This window comes from Acinonyx jubatus, chromosome D2 (genome assembly GCF_027475565.1).
Source record: "Acinonyx jubatus isolate Ajub_Pintada_27869175 chromosome D2, VMU_Ajub_asm_v1.0, whole genome shotgun sequence".
NCBI classification, from domain to species: domain Eukaryota; kingdom Metazoa; phylum Chordata; class Mammalia; order Carnivora; family Felidae; genus Acinonyx; species Acinonyx jubatus.
The window spans coordinates 11699540-11726282 of record NC_069393.1 but is presented as its reverse complement, the minus strand read 5'-3'; the positions used below and the strand labels follow the sequence as shown (position 1 = coordinate 11726282).

At 41.6% G+C, this 26743-nt stretch overlaps 1 long non-coding RNA gene and 1 other non-coding gene across 4 annotated transcripts; one reads left to right on the top strand and one right to left on the bottom strand.

Annotated features, from left to right (window-relative positions):
* The first annotated feature begins 731 nt into the window (after positions 1 to 731).
* LOC113596493 (uncharacterized) lies at positions 732 to 24119 on the top strand. 3 transcript variants are annotated; one of them, XR_008292202.1, is made up of 4 exons: positions 19641 to 21250; positions 21444 to 21539; positions 22208 to 22285; positions 23867 to 24119. It is a non-coding gene; the product is annotated as an uncharacterized LOC113596493 (long non-coding RNA). The 3 variants fall into 3 exon arrangements; XR_008292201.1 differs by adding an exon at positions 732 to 5104 and having other exon boundaries at positions 21095 to 22285; XR_008292200.1 differs by having other exon boundaries at positions 19641 to 22285.
* Positions 2755 to 2860, bottom strand: LOC113596513 (U6 spliceosomal RNA). Its single transcript, XR_003417270.1, has one exon. It is a non-coding gene; the product is annotated as a U6 spliceosomal RNA (small nuclear RNA).
* Positions 24120 to 26743: the final 2624 nt, after the last annotated feature.

The window sequence follows — 26743 nt, the reverse complement described above, 5'->3', positions numbered from 1 at the left end:
AGAGAAATACTTAACCGCCGTTCGCGCCATGAAAGAGGAACAACTCAATCTTGCAAAGTTCTTGGGAGGTAAGATGGTAAGGTGTTGGCACATGTGTTTCTATCAAGACTCAGAATGAGAGCAAAGTTCGCTGTTTTGGTCTTAAATCTGTTGAATGAACTTGTACCTTATTTTCAACTGAACTTCAAATACACTGTTGTTTAAAGCAATTGGTTCCCGTTAAGCAGGCCATCTAGCCATCTATCAGGTGCATCTGTATATGCCGCATGCCTGGTATCTAGTTGGAATTATGGTGGTGTGGAGTCAGAGCAGGTCATTTAGATTTCAGACTGGGAAACAGAGTTTACGCAGAGGGCAAAGCAAGCAGAGTGGCTTGTTGTGGGAACAAACCTGGCCGTTGAGGAAGCTGTAAGAAGAGAAAAGCTAGAACAGGGAGAGGGACATGGAGAGGCGTGGAAGACGAAACTTGGAGAAGTAGGTGGGGAAGCTTCTGATTCCTCTCAAGCCCATTTCTGCTGTGAACAGCAACTAAACATTTCTGGACCACACACAAAAAAGCAAATACCTAAGAACTCAGACGGATTGTGAAGGAGACTCAGAACTTGGAAAAGCAGCCTCTGTGAGGATGCTTCCCTTCCCTTTTTCTTTCTCTTTCTCTTTTCTCTTACAGGTTTGCGCCAGGGGTCAGCCCCACTTATGGAGATGCACAGCATTGGAGGTTTACTGTCCAAAGAGCCAGGAGAAGCCTCTCCTGTTGGCCAAAGAGCATGGAGTGGGGGGAATGGGAAAATCCTAAAGAGGGGAGAGCTGGAAAGGCGGACCCTCTCTCCCTGTGTGTATGACTTTCCATATGTCCTGGGCTCACTCCTGAGCTGGTGTGCACAAGACAGACCCAAGGAACTCTGGCAAAGTCGACAAGAAATGAAAATGAGATCAAAACTACTGTTAGTAGAAAGTGACACAGGATTTGCAATCTGAGCCTAATTGGGTTGATTGCCTGCTTAAACAAACAAAATATTTCTCAGACAATTTTAGTAAGACCCAGAGTTGACACAGCCCAGTATCCAAAATTGCTTAAGTAGGAAGACCAGGATAATGTGACCAATTTCCAAGGAAAAAGTCAATCAAGAGATGCCAGCCTCGAGATAAACCAGATGTTAGAATTATCAGACATAAAAGCAACTGTTATAATTATGGCCCATGAGATGGAAGATAAACACACTTGAACAGAAAGATAGAAGTTCTCAGCAGAGAAATTGTAAAAAAGAATCACATGGAAATTCTATAGCAAAAGATACAATATCTGAACTTAAAAACGACTAGATGGGCAATAGAAAAATGGAAATGAAAGAGTCAGCAAACTTGAAAGTAAATTAGTAAGTGTCCAACTTTAATGATGCCTTTAAAGTCTTAAAGGTGGATGAGGCTTTGAAAAGCAAAATGTATCTGACTGTAATTAGCTACAGGGAGCCCCAATAAGATATTAATCCAAGTACATTCTTGTGGCTTCCTGAGATACATACGAAGAAATTCCTGCTGTTTGTCAATTACGTTGAGTAAGGAATTCGCATTATCATAGGCCCAACTGTAATGATTATGCAAATGTTCTACTACAGCGTCTTACACAGGCTTACTATGTAGAAAACATGTCACATATGTTCTGCGACTTACAATGTCCAAGGTGATGCATGCATTGACAAAGAAAGGTTTCCTAATCGGCTCCATTAAGTTGTGTACCTGCAGCCAAAGCAGTTTTGAAACATAGGAGTGTCATCACTAGGTAATTGCCAAGCTCATCATCAGAGTCAGCGCCTGGGAAATTGATTGGCTCGCCTGCTCATGTTAACTCTTTGATTCAGCTTTTGTAATAGGACCTCTCCCTAAATATAGATGTTATTACAGTGATACTGTATGAAAATTGACCTATCTTGTAGGCACAATACATGCTTTTCAATTTTATAACAAAAAAAAAATGCTGTTAGTACTTAGGAATCTGTTATGAGAAATCATTAAGGTGAATTTGGAGTAAGATTGAACTGGTATATTATGTTTGGAAAAATGACTTCCTGCTGAAGGAAGAGAATTTCAAGGCTTTAGAATACCTCCCATTGTTACATTAGCACCATATTGCTCTTAAGAGGTAGCGTAAATTCTTGTAATGCTGGTGATAATTCTGGATTTAAGAGTTTAACAAGTGTTGCCATTTAATTCGTATAAGATAGGAAGCACAGTTATATCCATTTTATGCATGAGGAATCGAGGTATAGAAACGTTCAGTAACCTAGAGAAACTAGCCTAGAAAAACTAGTAAGTGGCAGAGCCAGGACTGAAGTTCAGGTCAGCCTGAGCGCCAAGCCTAAGCCACTAACCATGTGTTACATATGTTACTTCCTATAGCAACTAAAGGAGAAATTTCATGTTTCTTTTTTTTTTTTTTTTAAAGTTTATTTTGTGTGTGAGAGAGAACGAGCATGAGCAGGGGAGGGGCAAAGAGAGAGGGAGAGAATCCCAAGCAGGCTCCACACTGTCAGCGCAGAGCCTGATGCAGGGCTTGATCCCACGAACCACGAGACCACGACCTGAGCAGAAATCAAGAGTCGAATGCTTGACCGACTGAGCCACCCAGGCGCCGCTCAGGTTATTTTAAAAGGGCATAGCCTTCAAGCCACAAAGGGTAGAATAGTAGTCAAAGCAGTGGTTCTCGCGTTTTTTGGTCTCAGGATTCTTCTTTTTTGGCCGCAAAGAGGGTTTATTAAAAATATGGAACGCTTCACGAATTTGCGTGTCATCCTTGTGCAGGGGCCATGCTAATCTTTCTGTATCGTTCCAATTTTAGTATATGTGTTGCCAAAGCGAGCACAGTCTCAGGATTCTTTTAAACTCCTGAAATTTCTTGAGGACCTCAAAGAGCTTTTGTTTATGTGGGTTATTTATACTTACTGATATTTTCCTCTATTCGAAATTAAATCCGAGACATTATTACCTGAGAAATATTTATTAATTAAAAATAACAATAAACTCAGTACGTATTAACATAAATAACATTTTTTAATGAAGATAATTATGCTTTCCAAAACAAAACTTTGGTGATGAGGATGGCTTCTTTAAAAAGAAAATACATTTCTTCCCCAAGTATCTATTAATGCTTGGCTTAATAGAAAACAGCTGGATTTTCACATATGCTTCTGCATTTAATCAGTTGTGATATGTTGTTTTGGTTGTAGTATATAAAGAAAATAGAGCTTCTGTACACAGATATGTAGTTAGAAAGGGAGAAGTATTTTAAGAGCCTTTTCAGATAGTTGTAGGTATTCTTACCTGATACCATCAAACTCAAGTTGTCATTTTTAAAAAGGTTGTTGCAGTGTGGGATTGGGAAACCTCATCGAACTTTTGTGCTCTGTTTAATTCAAACCTGTTGCTTTATCTTGTTCTTTGAATGGTCTTTTACCCATGTATAATTTTGTAACATCATGCATGGATTATTTGGAACATATTGGCTCACTGATTTGTATAGATCTTCCAAATGTGGGCACATTTCATTGTAAATGTAAAAAAGGGGAAAGCACATATGCTAATATCATCTTGAGCTCAGCAGAAAAGTCTTTAAATACTGGGAAGCTATCAAGTTCATAGTAGCAGAAACAAGTTATTTAAAATATTTATTTTTACTTGAAAGCTTGAATTTTATCACCGAAAATACATACTGTTAATTGTTTTTCCAAAAGGGACTCGGTATCCCACTGGGGCCATAGGCCACACTTTGAGGGTCACTGGTGTAAGAGCTTAGATTGGGGAGAAGCAAGTTAGAAAACATTTGTCTAAAGGTCCAAACAAATTAATTTTCAGGGTGCTGAAGGAACTTGAAGACGAGGTCTCAGAATCACTGGCAGTGGGGGAATGGGAGAGAGTTCAGACATGTAGGAATGAGAAAAGACTGCCTTGCCTCTCCAGAGGGATGTATTCTGGGTAACTCTGATTCCCAGAAAAAGACTATGGGATATTCCGTAGCAGGTAGCTTAAGATTACAAAATAATTCTGTGATTGCCAGATGTGGTGAAGGCTAGGAGGTCATCTCAAATATCATTTTTTCTTTCTGATCATGTGACACAATGTGTCACATGGTATATACACTGAGCTATTTGAATAACTACATAAAGACAGTTGAAGAGTAATTTGTGTGGGTACTGCTTGTACAAAATGGCACATGTTGCTTTTGATCAGAAAATCAAACATAAATTATACATAATATAATTTCTCATAAAAGAAAATTTATAGAATACCTACCATATGCAAAATGTGGTGTTGGGAAAATGGCAGCTCTGAGGGGCACATATGAGGAAGTAGCATGGCATTGTGGGAAGATCATAGCATTAGGAGTCGGGACACTTGAAAATGTGTTCATCCTGGTTTTCCACCAACTCAGTGGCTGCCCTTGGGCAAGTGACTTTGATTCTAGACCTACGCTTGATATCTGTCATATTAAAGAAGTTAAGGCCTCTGAAAGGGATGGAGTTGTGCTCTCTTATGCCATGGAGCGTAACCAGAGTTGACAAATGGGATCTTGGAGATGTCAGTTTGCCTCACGGTGGCTAACTTCCTATCTCCGTGAGGTCCATTACTGAAGCCACTAGCCTCACATGGCTATTGAGCACTCAAACTAGGACTAGTCTAAATTGCGATTTGCTCTCAGTGTAAGTTACACACCAGATTTTGAAGACTTCATATGAAAAATAGAATGTAAAATATCCCATCAGTAATTTTCATATTAATTTCATGTTACAAAAGATAAGTTTTGGATGCATTGGGCTATGTTAAAGTATTATTAAATTAATTTCATCGGTATTTTTAAAAAATACCTGGCTACTAGAGAGCTTAAAATTACATAGATGGCTCACGTTATATTTCTTTTAGACAGTGCTGTTCTAGCTAACAGAGTTTCCAACAAACGAACAGTAACTTGAAGAAGAACATAAATTTACGTTTAATTTTACTTTTTGAGGTTTGCAAGCAGAACCCGGGTCACAGTTTTGAGAAGACAGCCTCACAGAAGACTGCGTGTGCTATGCAGCTGGGCTATACTGGGTTCTCCATCTGCACTTGGGTGAGTGCTAAGGTTCTTTCAGCTCTGCTCCCAGGATTTGTCAGTGGTAGTAGGTGAGGGAAATGGCCCAAAGGAATGCCTGACGTAGGACATGGGGGACTTCCCTCCGTTCCCGGATTCAAGCAGAGAATGTTCAGTGTGTACTAATTGAGTGAATGAGAGCGTACAAAATGCGTGTGGTATTTCAGGTAAAATGGATGATGGTCTAAGACTCAGGCTTTGCATCAGCTCATTGCCAGCATTTTCTAGCTCTGTGGCCTTCCTTACCTATCCATTCGGGGCCCCAAGGTCTTGGTCTGTAAAATGCAGGGTCCGCAGGTGCAACTTTTCAGAGCATGCACTAGATTTCCCTGGACATGCGGCGAGCTACAAAACTTACTCTGCAGTGCTCTTGTGTGAGTCACAGCTTGCGAGAGAAAACTACACACAACGACAAACCCTTTGTAAAACACCTTGCCTGTGAAGTTGGTAAGCGTGTTCTCACTTCCTTGTGTCCCCTAACCATCTGTGCAGCATGATTCTGAAACGGCTCCACAGGGCTCGTCACTGAAGCAGACCTGCCGGGAGGCCCTTAACCACCCCATCTCCCCATCTCCTGGTGGGAGGTCCACTTGTGGGGAAGTGGACCCCTTAGGTGCAAAGAGAGCAGAGGCGCTCTCTCTCCAGTCCTGAACCTCCCATGCAGACCCGCCCCTGCCTGTCAAGTGTTGATCTCATGTGCCTGCCATCTGACCCTTAGGATTCTGCAGCGGAGGCCTGGGTGATGAGTAGCGATTATTTTTGTAACCCAGGACTGCCCGCAATCACATCCTCCTTCCCTCCCCTCCACCCAGCTCTCTCCCCTTCCCCAAACCTTCTCCATCTGCCCATTCTGTCCCTCTCACCTTCCTCCCTTCTCTCCCTCAGACCTACCTTGGCCTGATCTTTTACTGGAGAACCAAAGGCTCCCAACTTGTGTCCTTCTCTCATCACCCAGCCCTCTCCCTCCTTCAGTCTGCCTCCCTGAGATGCAAAACGGAAAGTACTCTTCCTCTTGCTGAAGGCAGACTTTTCTACCATGTTCTTAGTCCTCTCTTCCCCAGGACCTAGACCATGTTTTATTGAATTACCTCTTTTTCATCTTATTTTTGACATTTCGATCTCCTTTGGTCATTTCTTAAAGAGTTTATTAAATATTCTTTTAAATATTCTTAAATCTTTCTTTTTTTTTTTTTTTGCAAAGGAAGAAAAAAACCTTCCCTACCTTGCATTCTGTTTAGGTATCACTCTCCTCTATTTTTTTTTTTTTATCAATTTTTAATTTTTTACTGAAGTATAGTTGATACACAATGTTACATTAGCTTCAGGTGTATAACATAGTGATTTGACATCTCTTTTTTATTTTTTATTTATTAAAAAAAAATTTTTTTTTCAACATTTATTTATTTTTGGGACAGAGAGAGACAGAGCATGAACGGGGGAGGGGCAGAGAGAGAGGGAGACACAGAATCGGAAACAGGCTCCAGGCTCTGAGCCATCAGCCCAGAGCCTGACGTGGGGCTCGAACTCACGGAGTGCGAGATCGTGACCTGGCTGAAGTCGGGCGCTTAACCGACTGCGCCACCCAGGCGCCCCGACGTCTCTTTTTTAAAAAGCTTGTTTTATTTATTTATTTATTTATTTATTTATTTATTTATTTATTTATTTATTTATTTTGAGAGACAGAAAGAGAGAGAGGGGGAGCACGTGAGCAGGGGAGGAGCAGAGAGAGAGGGAGAGAATCCCAAGCAGGCATCCCTGAGGTGGGGCTCGATCCCACAAACCATGAGATCATGACCTGAGCCAAAATCAAGAGTCTTAGGCTTAACCAATGGGGTCACCCAGGCACCCGGTGATTCGATATCTCTATACATCACGCTGTGTTCACCACAAGTGTGGTTACCATCTGTCACCACACAATGCTATTACAGTACCATTAGCTAGAGTCCCTGTGCTGTGCCTTTTATTCTCATGACTTATTCATTCCATAACTGAAAGCCTGTATCTCCTACTTCCCTTCATCCTTTTTGTCCATCCCCCTCTCCTCTGTCTTTTTAAAATCAAGTTAAAAAAAAATTTACCCTTGTCTTAACTTCCTCACATCTCATTCACTCATTTTCCTATTTATAACATTTACCATATTAATTTAGTTACAAATGCATTCAAGAATCACATGTAGAATAATATGTCTATTTAGAAATATTTTAGACCTCATCAAGTTATCAATCAAGTATAGTAGTGGAATATACACATTTTCAGATATTTAGGGATTCAGAATCTTTATCTCCTATGCAACTTTCCTGGCAAGGTATGGGAGAATATGTTCTATGAAAATGCAGAAGTAAACCAAGAAACAGGAAGACACAGGATCTGGGAAAGGGGAGGGAGGGCAGCAAAGGGAAGTCCTAAAAATAAAAGCTACATAGCAGGCCTAGAGAAAAACCAGTCCAGATTGAATCAGAAATGTGGAGTCCTCAGGGAGGACTCAGGTCTCCAGGAGGGAAAAAATGGAACCAGTGTGTTTGAGTGCATGCAAAAAGTTATCAGTAGGTAGGTGACAGAGATGCTGGAGAATTTTGTAAAAAAATATGTCAGAGTGTCAGAGGCACGTTAGAGTGTCAAGCAAATGAAAACATGGGGTAATTATCAACTCCAGGAAAAATGAAATGTTAAGTAAAATAGGATCTATGCTTACAAATGACTATCAGTTTCCTCAGAAGCATTACTATACATTATTAAAGTGTAAACACCGATTAATGATTTCACCAAAAATCGCTGAGATGTTGGTTGGGTGGTGTGGTGGGGTAGAGAGGTGAGTTGTGCAAGAGCTAAGTCTTTCTCCGCCATCATTAGGAAGTCACCAGCTAATACCTAACACCTGATATCGATGAATAAAAAGGTAGAACTATGATGTGGAGTTCAATATGTAGAGACAGATTAACAAGAAAAGGTGAGGGTCCAATTGAGACATTGTCTCTGGAGACTGTAGTCCTGGAGAGGGGCAAAGGTAGGAATTTGGTTTTTTTATGATAAACTTTTGAGTATTGTTTGAGATTTAAAATTATGCACGTGTTATTTTCATACATAATATTTAAAATTTAGGGGTAAGATTTTGATGTCACTGTTCTCCAGGATTCAAAACCTCTCCCTCTTCCTTTCTCCTATACCAACAGCCTTCCTTGGTGATTTCTTCTATTTCATGATATTCACTGGTATTAGTACTCCACAGCTTATAGCTGGCTGTACCCCAAAGGCACAGCTTCCCCTGTAGTCTTCTCTAATGGGAGGTGATTTTTTTTATTAAAAAAACCTCACCACTTTACATTTAAGTTAGTTAACATACAGTGTAGTATTGGTTTCGGGAGTAGAACCCAGTGATTCATTATTTACATACAACACCCAGTGCTCATCCCAACAAGTGCCGTCCTCAATGACCATCACCCATTTAGCCCATCCCCCCCCACCTCCCCTCCAGCACCCGTCAGTTTGTTTTCTGTATATAAGAGTCTCTTATGGTTTGCCTCCCTCTCTGTTTTTATCTTGTTTATTCCTTCCCTTCCCCTATGTTCATCTGTTGCATTTCTTTTTTCTAATGTTTATTTATCTGGAGATGGGGGGAGGGGCCGAGAGAGAGAATCTCAAGCAGGCTCCCCCGCTTGGAGCAGAGAAGCCTGACACGGGGCTCAAACCCACAAAGTGCAAGATCATGACCTGAGCTGAAATCAAGAGTCGGATGCCTATCCGACTGAACCGCTCGGGCGCCCCTCATCTGTTTTGTTTCTTAAATCCCACGTATGAGTGAAATCATATAATATTTGTCTTTCTCTGACTTATTTCACTTAGTATAATACACTCTAGTTCCATCCACGTTGTTGCAAATGGCAAGATTTCATTCTTTTCCATTGCTGAGTAATATTCTATTGTGTGTGTATGTAAGGTGGAAGCTGATTTTACCTTTCCTTTCCTTTTGTAAGATTTTGTAGGGGTGGGATGATGGGATAGGGATCTTGCTCCTCATTGTTACCTCTCTTGTCTGGAAAACCAAAAAACAAGAACGTGTGCACGCATGCGCACACACACACACACACACACACAACACACACACACACACACACACACACACACACACACACACGTGTCCATCTCCTCTGAAGTTTATACCGTTAGATTTTCCAATCCGAACCCCTTCATGGTGCAATTTCCTGGTCATCTACTCTTCTTCCCTGAGGACTACGGTATCTTGCTTACTGTTTCCCCCCATCCCTTAATCCTGCCGTGATTTCTGGTAGGTTTTCTATGCAACAGTTCCCGGACCCAATCACTTCTATCCGTTGTTTTCTCCCCTCTGCCTCGACCAGCAGCTCCCATTATCATCCTGGTAGTTCTAATTGTCAGTCACCCGAATCTCTGGTTTTGAGCCTCCTACCCTGTATGACTCCGATATTTGCACTCACTTTGTCTTGTACCACCACTATTGACCCTCCCATTTTTTTTTATTATTAATTTCTTCCCTTATATCCTTACATATGTTCATACCCATTTCATGGTTCTTCATTATAATCATTCTTTTGTAGCACATTCTTGATTCCTTTGACACTTTCTTTCTCAGTCATGTGCCTGGCAAATTCCAATCTATCTGTCTATGTGTTGGCAGCTGAACATCAAAGGGTAGAACACAACTGCGCTTTCTGGTTTCACTCTGCATTGACTGCCACCACTGAAACATTCCCACCAGTCGGCAGTCCTATTTTTTCCTGGCAAATTTACTTTCTCATTCTCCAAGGTGACTACTTCATATCTTCTCACTCTTCAGACCTCCATAACCTTGATTGACGACCTAAACTTCTATTTTATGGACGGCATTTAAGTAATTTCATGCTAGTGCTCATATTCCTACCACAGAATCGAATAACCTCCTAGAATCAGTACCCATGCTCTCGGATTCTTTTCTTGGTTACAACGAAAGGGAAAACTTAGTTCATTTCAAAGACCAAGTTCTTCATATTGGCCCAAATGCTATCTCTTCTAGTGGTCACAAACTTCTTTTCAATCATCTCATCTCTTTGTTCAGCAACTTTTCCACTGTACTTGATGGATTGTTCCCATTAGCACACAAACAAGCTTGGGTATTTCTTCCAGGTAAACTCTTCAATCCTTAGCGTAGCCTACAAAAACGTCCATGGTCTGGCTGCTCTTACCTTTCCATTTTCATCTTCCCACATCCTACTTTCCAGTCACCCTAGACAACTGGCTATTTGCCAAGTAGCCCTTCTGCTGTATACGTCCAGGTGTCTGATTACATTCAGTGTACAAAACTCAGGGAGATATGACCCAGAACCAGGAGAAAAATCAACCAATTACCCACTCATGATAAAAAGCCTCAGCAAACTAGGAGTAGAGGGGAACATTTTCAACTTGATAAAGATCATCTACAAAAAACCAAAGCTGACATCATCCCTACTGGTGAGAAACTAGGAGCTTTCCTGCTAAGATCAGGGATAAGGTAAGAATGAGCCCTCTCACTCCTCGTTTTCAACATCATACTGGAAGTCCTAGCTAATGCAATAAGGTAAAAACAAACAAACAAACAAACAAATAAATGGTATAGAGTTTGGGAAGGAAGAAATAGAACTGTCTTTGTTTGCAGATGACGTGATTGTCTATGTAGAAAATCCAGAAGAATCAACAAAAACCTCCTGGAACTAATACCTGATTATAGCAAGTTTGCAGGATACAAGTTTAATATAAAAAGCCAATCGCTTTCCTGTATACCAGCAATGAGCCAGTGGAATTGAAGTAAATACACAATACAATTTACATTAACAACACCCACCCCCAAAGTGAAATACTTACATATAAATCTTAAAAACATAGTAACAAGATCAGTATAAGGAACATTATAAACTTGACTAAGGAAATCAAAGAAGAACTACATTATTGGGGAAATTTTCCATTTTTAAAGATAAGGAGACTCAATATTGTTAACATGTCTACCTAGTCAATGCAATCCTAATCAATATCTCAATTTGTGGATATGGACAAAATGATTCTAAAATATATGTGGAGAAGCAAAACACCCAGAATAACCAACACAAAATTGAAGGAAAAGAACAAAATCAGAGGACTGACACTCTCCCACTTCAAGACTCACTATAAATTTGCAGGAATGAAGACAGTATACTCTTGGTGGAAAAATAAATAAATATATCAGTAAAACAGGATTAGAGAACCCAGAAATAGACCCCTGTGAATATAATCAACTGATCTTTGACAAGGATAGAAAGGCAATATGATGGAAAAAAGTCTTTTTTTTTTCTAGGTTTATTTTTATTTATTTGAGAGAGAGAGAGAGAGAGAGCAAACAGGGGAGGGGCAGAGAGAGAGAGAGAGAGAGAGAGAGAGACAGAATCCCAAGCAGTCTCCACACTGTCAGCACAGAGTCTGATGTGGGGCTCAAACTCAAGAACCGTGAGATCATGACCTAAGCCAAAACCAAGAGTTGGACGCTTAACCGACTGAGCCACCCAGGCACCACAAAATAGTCTTTCCAACAACTGGTGCTGAAACACTGGACATCCACGTGCAAAAACGGAGTCTAAATACATACCTCACACCCATCACAAAAATTAACTAAAAGTAGTTCAGAGACCTAAATGGAAAATGTAAAAGTGTAAAACTCTTGGACAATAACATAAGAAGAAATCTAGATGATCTTGGGTGCGGTGATAACTTTTTAGATACAACACCAAAAGCGCAATCCACGAAAAAAAAAAAAACGTTTGATAAGCTGGACGTCGTTCAAACTAAAGCCTCTGCTCTGCGAAAAACACTGTCAAGAGAATGGGAAATCGAGCCACACACTGAGAGAAAATATTTGCAAAAGTCACATTGGATCAAGAACTATTATTCAAAATATACAGAAACATACAAAAAAATTAGAGAACAAGAACAAAAATAAATAAACAAGTGGCAAGAGATCCAAATAGGCACCTCACCAAACAAGATACTCAGATGGCAGGGGACAAGCTGTTCCACATTCTGTGTCTCCAAGGAACTGCAAATTAAAACCACAGTGAGATACCCCCACACGCTTATTACAGAGGGGAAAATCCAAAACACTGAGAGCACGAAATGCTGGTGAGGATGGAGACCAGTGGGAGCTCTCATGCACTGCTGGTGGGAATGCAAAATGGTGCCGCCACTTTGGAAGACAGTTGGGTGGTGTTTTACAAAGCTAAATATAGTCTTACCGTATGATCTAGCGATCGGGCTCCTTGGGATTTACCCAAAGGAGTTGACAACTTATACCTGCACAGAAACCTGCACACAAATGTGTATAGCAGTTTTATTTATAATTGCCCAAACTTGGAGGCAACCAAGATGTCCTTCAGTAGGTGAATGGGCAAATAAACTGTGGTCCATCAGACGATAGAATATTATTCAACGCTAAAAAGAAATGAAATATACAACCCTGAAAAGACCTGGAAGAACCTTAAACATTATTACTAAGTGAAAGAAGCCAATCTGAAAAGGCTATATATTCCAATTATATGACATTCTGGGAAAGGAACAATATGGAGGCAGTTACAGGATCAGTGGTTGCCAGGAGTTAAGGGGGAAGGAGGACTGGATGGGTGAAGCAAAGAAAATTTTAGGGCAGTGAAACTATTTTGTACGATGCTATAACGACAGTTGTATGTCATTACACATTTGTCAAAAACCATAGAATGTGAACACACTGAGTGATCTCTAATTTAAACTGTGGACTTTGGATGACAATGACATATCAGTGTAGGTTCATTGGGTATAACAAAATTTCCACCCTGGCCTAGGAGGAGTGGAGGAGACTATGCATTTGTTGAGGCAGGGGGTGTAGGAGCACATTCCATTAAATTTTGCTGTGAACCTAGAACTACTTAAAAAAAAAAAAAGACTATGGGGCACCTGGGTGGCTCAGTAGGTTAAGCGTCTGACTTCGGCTCAGGTTATGATGTCACGGTTCGTGGGCTCGAGCTCTGCAAGGGCTCTGTGCTGACAGCTCAGAGCCTACAGCCTGCTTTGGGTTCTGTCTCCCTCTCTCTCTGCCCCTCTCCCACTCATGCTCTGTCTGTCTGTCTGTCTCTCTCAGAAAAATAAAATTGAAAAAAAAATTTTTAAAGGCTATTAAAAAAATATCAACCAAGAGAACCAGGCCCAGCAATAATAGTTAATCCTAAGGGGTGCCTGGGTGGCTTGGTTGGTTAAGCATCCAACTCTTGATTTTGGCACAGGTCATGATCTCATGCTTCGTGGGTTTGAGCCTGAGTCGGGCTCTGCACTGACAGCATAGAGCCTGCTTGGGATTCTCTTATCTCTCTCTGTCTTTGCCTCTCCCTCACTCATGCTCTCTCTCTCTCTCTCTCTCTCTCTCTCTCTCTCAAAATAAATAAATAAACATTAAAAAATGGAAGAAAGAAAATAATTTTAAAATAGTTTCTATAATTGTTATCATGTGTTAAATAATGTAAAAGAGAATACGATTGTCAAATTGGATAACTGATTTTTAAATACAGAGCAAACAACACAATGTAAACTTAAACACAAGGACTATTATGAAGGATAAAGAGGGAAAGAGGAGCATTTCTTAATGTAAGAGAGGCCAATTCATCAAGAAGCCATAATTGCTTTAAATGTGTATAAATGTAATAACAGAGCTTCAAATATATTAAACAAAAGCCAGTGGCATTGAAAGGAGAAATAGAGAAATCCACACTTATAGTAGCAATTGAATCTGGAAATATGACCTAAACTGTAAGCAGGCAAAAATAATTTAATTTTGATTTATTTTGAGTGGTTATTCCGTTCACATGGCTGAAAATCAGAGGCGAAAAGCACATAGTGTATATGGTATATACAGCATAAAGATATGGTGAAAAATCTCGCCACCTTGTTACTCGCTCCTTAGCCAGTTTTCCTTGGAGGTAACACTGTTACCAATTCTTCTGTATTGCCTAAAGATATTTTATCCATATATAAAAGGTTTATGTACCCACCTTTCCCCTTTTCTATACAAATAGTAGCACACGGTACTATTTCAGAATTTTCAGAATTTTGGGGGGTACCACTTGATAATATTTTTGATTCCATTATTGGTACACAAAACCCCAGATTAGGTAAGCTTTAGGGCATGGCACTTTGTCCGTAGTTCTATGGATTCTTTTTTGTATTCAATTGTGTGTGCCATGGCTTGAAATTCTTCAGAAAGTTTCAAGCCCCATTGAGATCGCATGAGAATTTTTTTTTTTAATTATTGGGATGTAATTCACATACCATAAAATTTACCCTTTCTTTTTTGTTTTTATTTTTTCAATTTTAATTTTTATTTATTTATTCACTTTTTTTTTTTGAGAGAGAGCACGCACATGTGTGCAAGCGAGGGAGGAGCAGAAGAAGGAGAGACAGAATCCCAAACAGGCTCCAAGCCCAGTGCAGAGCCTGATGTGGGGCTCGAACTCATGACTGTGAGACCATGACCTGAGCTGAAATCAAGAGGCAGTCGCTTAACCAACTGAGGCACCCAGGTGCCCCACACACTTTCAAAGTATGCACTTTAAGTGGTTTTTAATGTATTTATTAAAGTTGTGCGAACATCACCACTTCCTAATTCCAAAACATTTCCATTACCTGTATCCATTAGGAGTCACCCCGTTTCCCCTAACACATCTGCTGACTCTATAGATATGTGCAGTGGACATTTTATAGAAATGAACTCATATAATATGTGGTCTTTTGTGTCTGGCTTCTTTCACGTAGCGTACTGTTTTCCAGTTTCATCCATGTTATACTTCACTCCTTTTTGCGGTTGAATAATACACCACTTCTCATTTGCATTAGAATTTTAAACATCCTTGCTAACAATGTGTAATTGAATCGGTACAGGATGAGGTGGTGTAGTCTCGTACACATTAAAACATAAGTCCTTTTTAGGTTGTGAATTTGAAAAGGTCTATTTTTAACACATTTTACAAGAATATTCAGATATGAATGAAGCACATTTCGGAGAATCAGGAAGCTGTGCCTGTTGCCACAGACTTTTGGCAAAGATGGTAACTTATGTGTAGGTTTCTGAAGCTTTTCTCAGAATTGGAAATGACCAAAAGACATTAAAGGAACAAAAACAAAATGCCCCCGGCTAATTTGTGTGGAAACCAGGGAATGATGCCAACCACCCTGCATGAAATTCAACGTATATCTATTAGGTCCAGTGCAGTGGGACCAGATGGAAGTCACAGAGGAGGAAGGAAATTCTTCAGGTTCTATCAGCATCCCCTTAAGTCACTGATCGAGGCTGATGTAGGGTGGGAGACAAGGCTAAATTAAGAATATGACACACGGCTTACAGCAATGAAAAGCAGGTTGGGGATTTTCTCTGATCCATTGTCTCAGTGACGTCGGGTTTCACATAGAGACAGATAAGGACTTTCCCAAGCAGGAGGGCCATGAATGCTACTTTCTCGTCAAGAGGATGGGACACTGTTCCAAATGAGTGGATGTACCAAGAGTAGCTACCAAGCCAAACAGTAAACTGATGTGGAAAATGGCCTTTCTATGACAGGGAATGAAATATGGAAGTCAACCAACAAAGACAAATGACCCCACCCCAATGTGACCCGGGGCAGACTTTGGCCTCAGTTCTTTCCGGCCTTCTATAGACTTCTTTTAAAATGGTTATGAGAACATATATCATCGGCCCTCCAGCTGATGTTTAAGGGGAGGTTTAAAGGGCGCCCAGGAACAGTGAGGACACTCAAGGAGAGTCCATGTACATTATTTGGGGGCAAATATTGGATCTGGTATTTACCTCCATGTTTGTAAGTATGTCAGTACACAATCTCTTTATTTTTTCATTTTAGAGCTTATATTGACCTCCTATTTTGGTAGATGCTGTTTAGCACACATGTCCTCCAAACACCAATTCTGATGCTTTTCCAGGCCTCCTGGTTATACCACAGGTTTTAGTTAAATCACTATGAAGTATTCATATCACTGGACTAAATAAACACTGCCTTCTGCTTTGCCAAGCAGCATACTGATTGCTTCTTACACGACTTTTGTTTTTCCTGTAGTTAGTAATTGCCTGATTTATTTCACTTGCCCATTTCCTTGTACCTTGTACTTTTGCTAATATTTCTCCTTCCTTTCAATATAATGTTCCACAGAGTCAAATTCACCTGTAACCTATCCATTTCATTGATTTTCCCCGAGACATTCCATTGATCTTCATGGGTTGTCCTCTAGTGGAGATGTCTTTCTGCATATCAGGTGTCCATCCATATGGACAAGCAAGACATCCCAAATCCCAAAGCTCCCCGTGCGCCTGCACAACACCAGACGCCTCTGCTTCTAGCATCTTTTCAGGGTTTGACCTCGTTCTCGTCAGTACCTCTTGTGGCACACACGGAAGTGTCACATTTCACTGCTATGACAGGTGCTAACCGTCCCGCCCTATCTTTTCTGTTCTTCATATTTTTGTGGTCTACAGACATTTCCAGGATTCATTATGGTTGGAATCTGTGAATCTGTGTTTCTGTTCTCATTTTTCTTGTTCAGTGCAGATTTCTAAGAGGAAAGGTGTGCAGAAGGATCTTTACGTTGCCATTTTACACAGAGGTCAACCACTCTGTCTTCTTCAAACACCTTCTTCCCTTGCTCCTGTGACTCTAGTGTGTGGGTTCTTCTCTTCCCTTTTTCTGTCCTACAACACGTCTGAATTTGGGAGTCCCTCAGGCTGTGGTGTGTGGCTACCTATTCCTCTCTCTCTATCTCTCTACCCACGATTCTCTAATCCATCCATGTGATGATAAATACCTTCTGTGTCCTGAGGACTCCCCAACTTTTAATTTCATCCAAGATTTCCCTGTAAAGACCTGATCTTGTCTATTTTTCAAATGCATCACAAACTAACCATGTCTCAAACTGAACTCCTGATTCTCAGCGCTAAAGCTGTTCTGCTGCTGGGCTTTTGCATCTCAATTACAGTGGTGCCATCCACCTGGTTGCTTGAGCCTAGAGCCTGGCAATTTCTTCCTCTTGTTTGTTTGTTTTTATTTTAGAGAGAAAGCATGTGTGTGAGTGGGGGAGAGGGGCAGAGGGGGAGAGGGAGAGAGAGAGACAGAGAATCTTAAGGAGGCTCCGTGCTTAGTGCATAGCCTGACTTGAGGCTTAATCCCATGACCCTGGGATCATGACCTGAGCCAAAGTCAAGAGTTGGACGCTCAACCGAGTGAACCACCCTGGCACCCCTCTTCCTTTTGTTTAACAAACCTCTCTGCACCCCCATTTAACCCTAGTTCACTTAATCCAAAATTCCAATTCCAAAATATATCTTGAATCCTTTTGCCATACTCTAAACTACTGTAATTTCTTATTCGGATCACTGACTTTGTAGCCTAACAGACTTCCTGCTTCGACTACTTGGCTTTCCACCCCATGCTTCCCAGCAGCAGCCACAACGGATTTAAAGCGTCAGTCAGATCACGCACTCCTTTCCTTGGAGATCCTAGTGAATTCTCGTAGCATCTCCAAGAACACCCAAGCTTGTACCAGCCTGGGTGTGGCCTGGTTTTGCCCGCCTCTTTCACTGCAACTCCTGCAGAGTGATCAGGGCAGAGAAAAGCAAGAGGGTTTCTGGCCTCAGGGCATTTGCATGTGCTGTTCTTTTTACCTGGTTCACGCCTACACTCTCTCTTCATATGGATTGCTCATTTTCATCCATGAAATCTCATCTCAAGTATCACTTCCCAAGAGGTTTAGAGGGTCACCCAATCTAAGGCAGTTTCCCCGGCTATGGTCTCTCATAGGACTCCCTTCTTTTTCTTTAATACCTGGTCCTAATTCATATCTGTTTTCTTACTTGCTTAAAGTCTGTCTTTCACACCAGAGAATGAGACTAGAAGCTAGTTCTAGGATTTTTTTTTTTTTTTCCCTTTCAACATTATCCTTCCGGTGCCTGCCCTGTGGAGATCCTCAATATATTTTTCAATTCAAGGAATGATTTTAAAAATAAGCAAGCAGCAATAAAACAAAACAAAAACAGGACCTATCAAAACATTCTGCTGCAAACAGGATTGCCATCAATTCAGATACAGAGGATGAGTGTATTTCAGGAAAGACGATGACATTTTAGGGAGCATTTGCTCTCTCTCGGGGCCCTTAAAGAAATTGTGAAGTCTCTGAAGAAGAGAAGAAAGATGTTATGGAGAGACAGCAAAATGCGGACGAAAGGGAAATGTAGACTCAAATGCAGGGGGACAGTAAGACCAGGACAGAAATTCCGACGGCATTGGAAGCCATGAGGAACAGAGTCAACGCTGCCAAGAGTAAAGTCAGTTCAGTGAAAGGCAGGTAAAGGATGCTCTGAGAACACAGAGGGAAAGGGAACTGGAAGGAGCACACCGGGCATGTGATAGATGGACAAGAAAGAGTGCGGTGTGGACAGATGGCGGACGGTCCTGAGAGGGAGAGAGGAAATGGAGCCAATGGATCCAAATATGCCCGTGCACGAATTAACGACAAGACTAGCAACCTGGACGTATGTTGGTGACTTTCTGTGTCCTCTGTGTCTTGTACACAGTAGGTACTCAATCCACCTAGGCCAATTTTAACATAAAAAAATTTCTATGTTCTTATAAAAATCAACAACTAAGATGGAGGGTTGCAGTTTGATTGTTGACATCTACAAACTTCAATAAAATTACTGTAACAAAATGTGTACTGAACAACAAAATACATAATACGAAATCTATTTAGTAATGTGTGAAGAAAAGAATCAAAACAACAGAGGAAGGAAACACGAGCATCATTCCTTTGAATTTTTACCTGACCAAAGAGATCTATGATTATATCTATGATTATAGATAAATTTAATATAAATCAATAAGATTTATGATTATAGATAAATTTATATAGATAAATTTAATATAAATCAATAAGATTTCTTTAAATACATAAAACGTTTTGTTCTTTTTAAGGTCCATGGAACACTAAATAACAAGTTTTAAATTAAAAATAACTTATGCACATAATATAATTTTATCTTAAAAATATGTATAGATATATACAAATATATTTATTTTTAAACTTATTTACTTATTTTGAGAGAGAATGTGAGTGGGGGAGGGGCAGAGAGAGAGAGAGAGATTCCCAAGCAGGCTGTGTGCTGACAGCACAGAGCTCTCTACATGGGGCTCGATCCCACAAACCATGAGAGAATGACCTGAGCTGAAATCAAGAGTGTATGGACTGAGCCGCCAGGTACCCCACAAATGTATTTATGTGGGTAAAAATAATGCAAGATGGAGACTGGAGTGGTAAGAGTGTTTTCTCTGAGTGCTGGGATTTCTTTTATTGTTGTTGTTTTTTTAATGTTTATTTGTTTTTGAGAGAGAGACAGAGTGTGAGCAGGGGAGGGGCAGAGAGAGAGGGAGACACAGAATCTGAAGCAGGCTCCAGGCTCCGAGCCGATCAGCCCAGAGCCCAACGCGGGGCTCGAACCCATGAACTGTGAGATCATGACCTGAGCCGAAGTCCGATGCTCAACCGACTGAGCCACCCAGGCGCCCCTAGTGGTGGGATTTCTAATTATTACTATTTTCCTTTCATTTATATGAATTTTCTGTCATTTCTACAATGGACTTGTATTGCTTGTATAATTAAAAAAGTGAAGGGGAAGCCGGTCAATTCACACTCAAGTGAAATGTTATTAGTAAAGACACAGCCCATCATAAGGGAGGGGTGACCAGTAGGAAGGACGAGACGTGCATACAGACAACAAAACCTTCAGTGTGTTTGGGGAAAGCTTTATTAAACCATAAGAATTGAGAGAAGTCCAAGAATACGTTCTCTATGGAAAAGGAAACCAAGGGAGGAGAAAACTAGATCACAGGCTGTCTTCACAGGCAGAAGGCTTTCCCAAGCATCACATACCACGAGGTAAAGAGCAGGAAGAGAAACAATCCCAAAGGAATATGGATATTAAAATTAATGCTAACCCTAGAAGGATTATAGTGCTGTGCTGTTGATTTTGGAAAGTGGAGAAAACTCCAAGCCTCTTGAAGTCATAAGAGACACTGTGCTGTAGTAAAAAGAGCCCTGAGTAATCAGGCACATTTGAATTTCAGTGCAAGGTCTGCAACTCAACCAGCCTGTAACCTGATTACTGAACTGTCTCTGACCCTCAGTTTGCACCTCTATAAAATGGGGATAACGATGCTTGCTTTGGATGATTGCTATATTGAATTATCCAAAGAAAGTTTGTGAAGGGTGCCTGGGTGCCTCGGTTGGTTAAGCGGCCGACTTCGGCTCAGGTCATGATCTTGCAGCTCACGAGTTTGAGCCCCGAGCTGGGCTCTGTACTGGCAGTTCAGAGCCTGGAGCCTGCTTCCATTCTCTCTCTCTGCCCCCACTCTGCTCGCACTCTCTCAATCTCTCTCTCTCTCTCTCTCTCTCTCTCTCTCAAAAATAAATAAATAAATAAAATAAACATTAAAATATTAAAAAAAAAGGAAGTATGTGAACACATATGGATAAACATATATACAGAAAGGGGTGTGGATTTTGCAGAATTAATTCGGTATCTATGTGTGGAGCACTTACTTCGTACGAGCCGCAGGGGCATAGAGACCTCATGTCTGCCCTCATGAAGCTCACGAACGTCATGTCCACGAACGCAGCCTAAGATAGTGGAGGAGGAGTTCCCCTGAGGACAGCATGCTGGGCGTCCCAGGGAGGAGATGTTGGTGTTTGAACTGGACCTTACCGGAAAGCCAGAATCTGGACGTACTAATCCACGGGCAGGAGGGGGAGTGATTAAACGCCCCCTGCGTTATGAAGAAGGATGGAGAAAGGCAGGAGGAGAAAAATAACAAGTTGTCAACAGAGCGTTGTTCGATTTGATTAGATCCGCAATGATCTAATCATTTTTTTCGCCTACAGATCTTCAAAGATCACTGTTTGGATGACCATGCAGGCGCAGAGAACCGAGACAGTGATGTTAGGAAGCTGGTGAAAACGCTCCCCTATTTATTTCTGCCTGCTTGTCTGTGACCAGTGTTTCACAAAAGGAGTGAGAAATTAGTAACCACATGCTGGGTAAGATGTTCACGAGAAGGTCAGGAAGCTTGTTTGTCAACCTTAATTGACAACTGATGTTTAAAAGGCGAAGCATCATTCTCGTAATTTGATGGGAGAAATTGCTATTTAATGCCAGAGGGGGAAGAGCTACCATATGCAAAAGCCTGTGGAAATGAGAAAGACGGACAAAATAATCCCCTTTTTGTTTTAGGAAAACGTAAAGTGGTGCCCCAGGGATTGTTGGCAAATATTATCATCTTTGAAAGCTACTACTTAACACAAATTCCGGGAAACCAGAGGCTTCTGGGTAATGTGAATCACAAGGAAAGAATGCCCCGTTTTGTGGCTGAAACTTTTTAATGGAATACTGGTTGATCTTAGCGAAGAAGGCCAGGGGTCAGGGTCAGTTTGGGAGAATTTTCTGCCTGTTTCTGTAGAGGCCCCTACATAAAACACTTCTTTCTCGGCCTGATTGAAATGTTTCATGTGATCACCTACCCGTGGGAGCCACTCACATCTCCAGAGATATGCTTCCTCCTTTTTCCCTCTGTTGCCTAACTTGAGATAGAGCTTAATAGGGCTCTACTCATTCTTTAAATGAACATTTATTAAGCACTGGTTGCCTCCATGCCTCCTGTATTTGACGATCTTGATTTAGAGATGGTGTATCTGAGACAGGATCCCCTTAGCCAAACAGAATCACTCTACGTTTTAAACCAGAGGGCATTTACTACAGGGAATTGGTTACCTGATGAGGGGGAAACTGAGATGCCAAAGTGGGTGGTAAGGCCACCCAGGGGTTATCGTAAGAGCAGGCAACTGCTTCGGCCCCAGGGCTGCAGAGGGCCGGGGGGAACTCTTGGGGGGGATTGTTGTGGGGTGTCCAGGAGCATCACAGAAAGCTGAGAGGAGGGGAGAGATATCCTGACTCCTTTGGGTTTCTAGCTTTCTGATCTTTCACTGGTGTCTTCACAGGCCAAACCCATCCAGAACTGGAGGAAAGGGAGGAAGAAGTTCCTCGTAATACAGAGTACAGCACTAGGAGAGAGATGGGTAAGCCAGGACTGTACTGTGATGTAGTCTGTCTGTGCTAAGTCCTACAAGAGCAGGTTGCACGGACCTCTGTGCGCTGAGATGCCTTCAGAAGAAGCTGTTATTTGAGCTGCTTCATAATGAATAGTTCTATGGTAGGAAAAGGCAGGTTGGGGGTAGGGGAGGAAGGGTGCTTTGAAAGAGAGGGGAAAAGACTTGGAGGGCTCAAAGCTTATGTTGGAGTTGAGGAATCACAAACAGCTCCTTGGGGATAGAGCATCAGTGGATGGCAGGTGTGCGGGGGATGAAGCTGGAAAGAGTTGGGGACCTCCTAGCGCTTAGGACGAGGAGCTGGCCTCGGCTAGGACGCTACGATGGGGACAGCGTCCTTGAGAGTTCCCTCGGGGGTCTGCACCAGCGTGAAAATGTGGCGTAAGGGGGAGACTGAAGACAGGGAGGTCGATTAGAAGGAGGAGAGAGTGGGGAGGAGGGCAGGACTCCCCAGGGAGGAGCACGCAGTGAGGAGGGGAACCTAGTGACATCAAGAACGTTGAATGGATAGGATTTGGAGATTTTTTTAATGTTTATTTTTGAGAGAGAGAGAGAGAGAGAGAGCAGGGGAGGGGCAGAGAGAGAGGGAGACACAGGGTCCGAAGCAGGCTCCATCCAGGCTCCAAGCTGTCAGCACAGAGCCCGAACTGTGGCTCGAGCTCACGAACTGTGACATCATGGCCCAAGCCCAAGTCAGACGGTGCTTAACTGACTGAGCACAGCCAGGCACCCCTAGGATTTGGTGATTTTAATGTACATCATGAGGGGAGATGCAGAAATCCCCATTGGATGGTCATGGTGCCATTTACCCAACAGGAGGAGGGAGCTTTTTATTGACCTCTCTGATATTTTCCATGTAGAGTTTTATTTTTGGCTGCTAGTGGAGTTTGAAATGGAGAAAGCTAACGCTGTCTATCTGGTTGATGCGCCATTACTGATAGGAAGAGAGTAGATAGGACACACCCACCGCTCTCCCCATTAGCTGCCCCATTTCCTGTGGGAGAAACACGTATGCCAGCACAGAATAGCAAGACAAAGTGATAGTCATGGAAGAGGTCAGTGCCAGCTGCTAAGGAGCTGAAGGGGGAGCCAGCTTCCAACTCTGCCTGGGTGCAAGTGGAGGTGGGGTATTCATGAGGGCTTCCAAGAGGAAGCGACTCTTGACCTGACTCTTGAAGGGTGCATGGGAGTTCTGTAGGTGGAAGAGTGAGAAGATAAAGTGTGTAGAGACATGACCTATGAGAGAACATGGTCCCATCTTGTTGAACATAAGTGTGAGAAGGACAGAATGATGTGAAATGATGCTAAGAAGGAAACGAGAGGTAGAGCAGTGACAATGTTCACCCTATAATTGATGGGGAGACCTTGGTAAATTTTGAGGAGATCCTTTTTAGATACCACTCACTTGCTCACTCAACAAATATCATCTGAGTTCCATGTTGGACCACTCTGGTGGCAGAGTGAAGGATGAATACATAAGAGATGTTTCACAGGGAACCAGCTGTTTTCCAAAACGTGCTGCTTCTGCCTCCAGACGCAACTAGCCATTAGGTGTGGCTGCGTGTCCTTATTCCAATCTAAGCAATGTGTGCAGAAGTGAATCGTGCTTCATTTTGGTGAGATGGGGCCTTTGGGACCTACCCTGTGCTGGGCTTTATGCTTTTCCTCTTCCTGGCCGACTGGGTTGAGACCTTGGAAACCAAGTCAGGAAGAGGCTGGAGCTGCCATCAGCACAGGCCTCCCTACTGTCTGGAAACATACCCTGGACCATATGTGAGCCAGAAATAAACATTTCTTAATGTGAGCCCTTGTGTATATGAATCTATCAGCATAGCTCAGCTACCCGAATCATAATCTTAGTGACGTAAGAGGTTGGTGTAAGTCAATGAAAGTTTGAGCTGGGGCCATAGAAGTGAGGATCGAGAAGCAGGAGGAGAGGGAGTAAATGGCTGTTTAGAAGACAGAAAAAACAGGTGCTGGAAAGTGGTTGGCTTCGTGGGTGAGAGCGGTCCAGCATGGCTCCTGATTCCTGCCTTGGGTGACTGGTCAGATGATGGTAACATTCCATGATGGAACCAGAAGAGGAGCAGGATGTTTGGTGTTAGGGGTATGGATCTGACTTAGTGAAGGTCTGGGATTTAGACATTTGGGAGACGATAAACTTATGAAGGTATGAAATGATTCATTTAAGCATAGAGGTAGAGCGTAGAGAACAGGATAGATAATGGACTTCGATAAGGCATCTATCTATCTATCTATCTATCTATCTATCTATCTATCTATTTACTGTTGGCCTTCAAATATTTTGATCATGAAATTTCAAACATATAAAACTGAGAGAATGGTGTCATGAACTCTGCACAACCATCATCATGCTTCAGCGATTTCATGTTCATTAGCTTTCTATTGCATAGAACAAATCACCCCAAAACTTAGCAACTGAACACAGTAAATATTTATTATTGCATACCATTTTGGTGGGTCATAAATCCAGGAACGCCTCAGCTGTGTGGATCTGGAACTGTGGTCATCAGGAGGCTTGACTGGGGCTTGAAGATCTGCTTCCAAGGTGATTCGCTCACATGCTTGGCAAGTTAGTGCCAGCCATTGGCAGGACGTCTTATTCAAGGGTCTTTATGATGTGCCTGATGGCTTCTCCCCAAGTGAGTCACCTTTAGAGATAGCAAGGCAGAAGATGTATGTGACCTATCCTTGGCAGTCAGACACCTTCACTTCCACAGTATCTTGTGGCTACACAGGTCAACTCTGTTTACTGTGGGAGAAGATCACACAAGAGCATGAATACTAAGAGGTGGAGGTCATTGGGGTCATCTTGGAAGCTGGTGACCCTGTCACTCCCAGCCAGTCTTATTTCCTCTATACCCTCACCTCACGGTCCCTTGCCTACATTGTTTCGAAAGAAATCCTCAATATTGTACCATTTTATTATTAAGCATTTCAATAGGTATCTGAAAAGTTAACGGTATTTTTTTTTTTTTTGATAGAATCCAATATCTGGTCAGTATTAAAATTTCCCCATTTTGTATATTTCTCCATAAATGTACATACATATACATATATTTATTTGTTACATTATTTGTTTATTTGAGTCATGTTCCTACTAAGGTGTATATATTGCAATTAGTTAATATAACCATTAGGTCTCCACCTGTGGGTTCATCCTTTTTTTTTTTTTTAAAGGTTTTACATTTATTTGTTGAGGTAGTTTATTTGTTTTGTTCCACAGTCTATTTTTTGATGATTGCAGTATTATTTAACGTGTCTCATCCTTTCTGTATTTCTCACAGAGACATCAATATTTAAAGTGTCATCAGAGAAAGAGAGCTTACAAATAGATACTTTTGCTAGTGTTAAGATCGGTACTTGGCCCAAACCAGTACACTACAACAGGATGAAATTCTGGTATATAAGAATACATTTGAATTCTTATTTTTAACTATAATAATTATTGCTCTTTTGTTGTTTAAAAACCAAGCAGTCAGATTGGAGCACTTCGAGTGCTAGAGTAGAAGTCATCAGCCCTCGGTGCCGTCTCTTCCTGGACTCTGGCCAAGTGTGTGCACATTTGTGATACTGAATTGTTGTTCGCTTTCAGTTGAGGCCAGTAGAGGAACCAGATATTCTGGGGAGCCCTACTGTTCTCTGATACTTTTTTCTTTGCTTTCTTTCTATTCTGTCTTGTGTGTGCACCAAGATAACTGATGGCGGCAGTGTCCAGATTTTGGAAAGCTTTGCTTGTGAAACTTGGAGGCGGTCAAGGTGTCATTGTCCTTTTAATTTGTCCTTAGAAGGCATGCAAGGGTTCCCAAGTAAGACTTTTTCTTGAAAGACTTACGGCCTAATGTGATTAAGCAACTGCACGTGAAGTATAGCTCTTAAAAGTGATTTTATTTATTTTCACGAATGCTAGCCTACCAATTAGTCTCACAAAGCCTGAAATGGTGACAAGTTATCTTTACTATTTTGACTTGTATTATTAATTGAAATTGTATTTAAAACATTATAAACATTAAAAAAATTTTTTTTAATGTTTATTTTTGAAGGAGAGAGAGAGCATGAGTTGGGGAGGGGCAGAGAGAGAGGGAGACACAGAATCTGAAGTGGGCTCCAGGCTCTGAGCTGTCAGCACAGAGCCCGACGCGGGGCTTGAACCCACAAACTGTGTGATCATGACCTGAGCCGAAGTCAGACGCGCCCCTGAAAGTGAATATTTTGATATTAACAATAAATCTGAATGACATGCTCTTTCTGTATTACGGTGACGTGATCAGCTATGAAGGAAACCTGTGCCACCACACGATTATTGGTGGGCACAAGTTCAGGGATGCCAGAAATGACAATGAAGTTGGTATTTAGTTATTTGGTCCTTCAGAAGCTGAAGCAGAATCCTCAGGTGAAAGGACATTC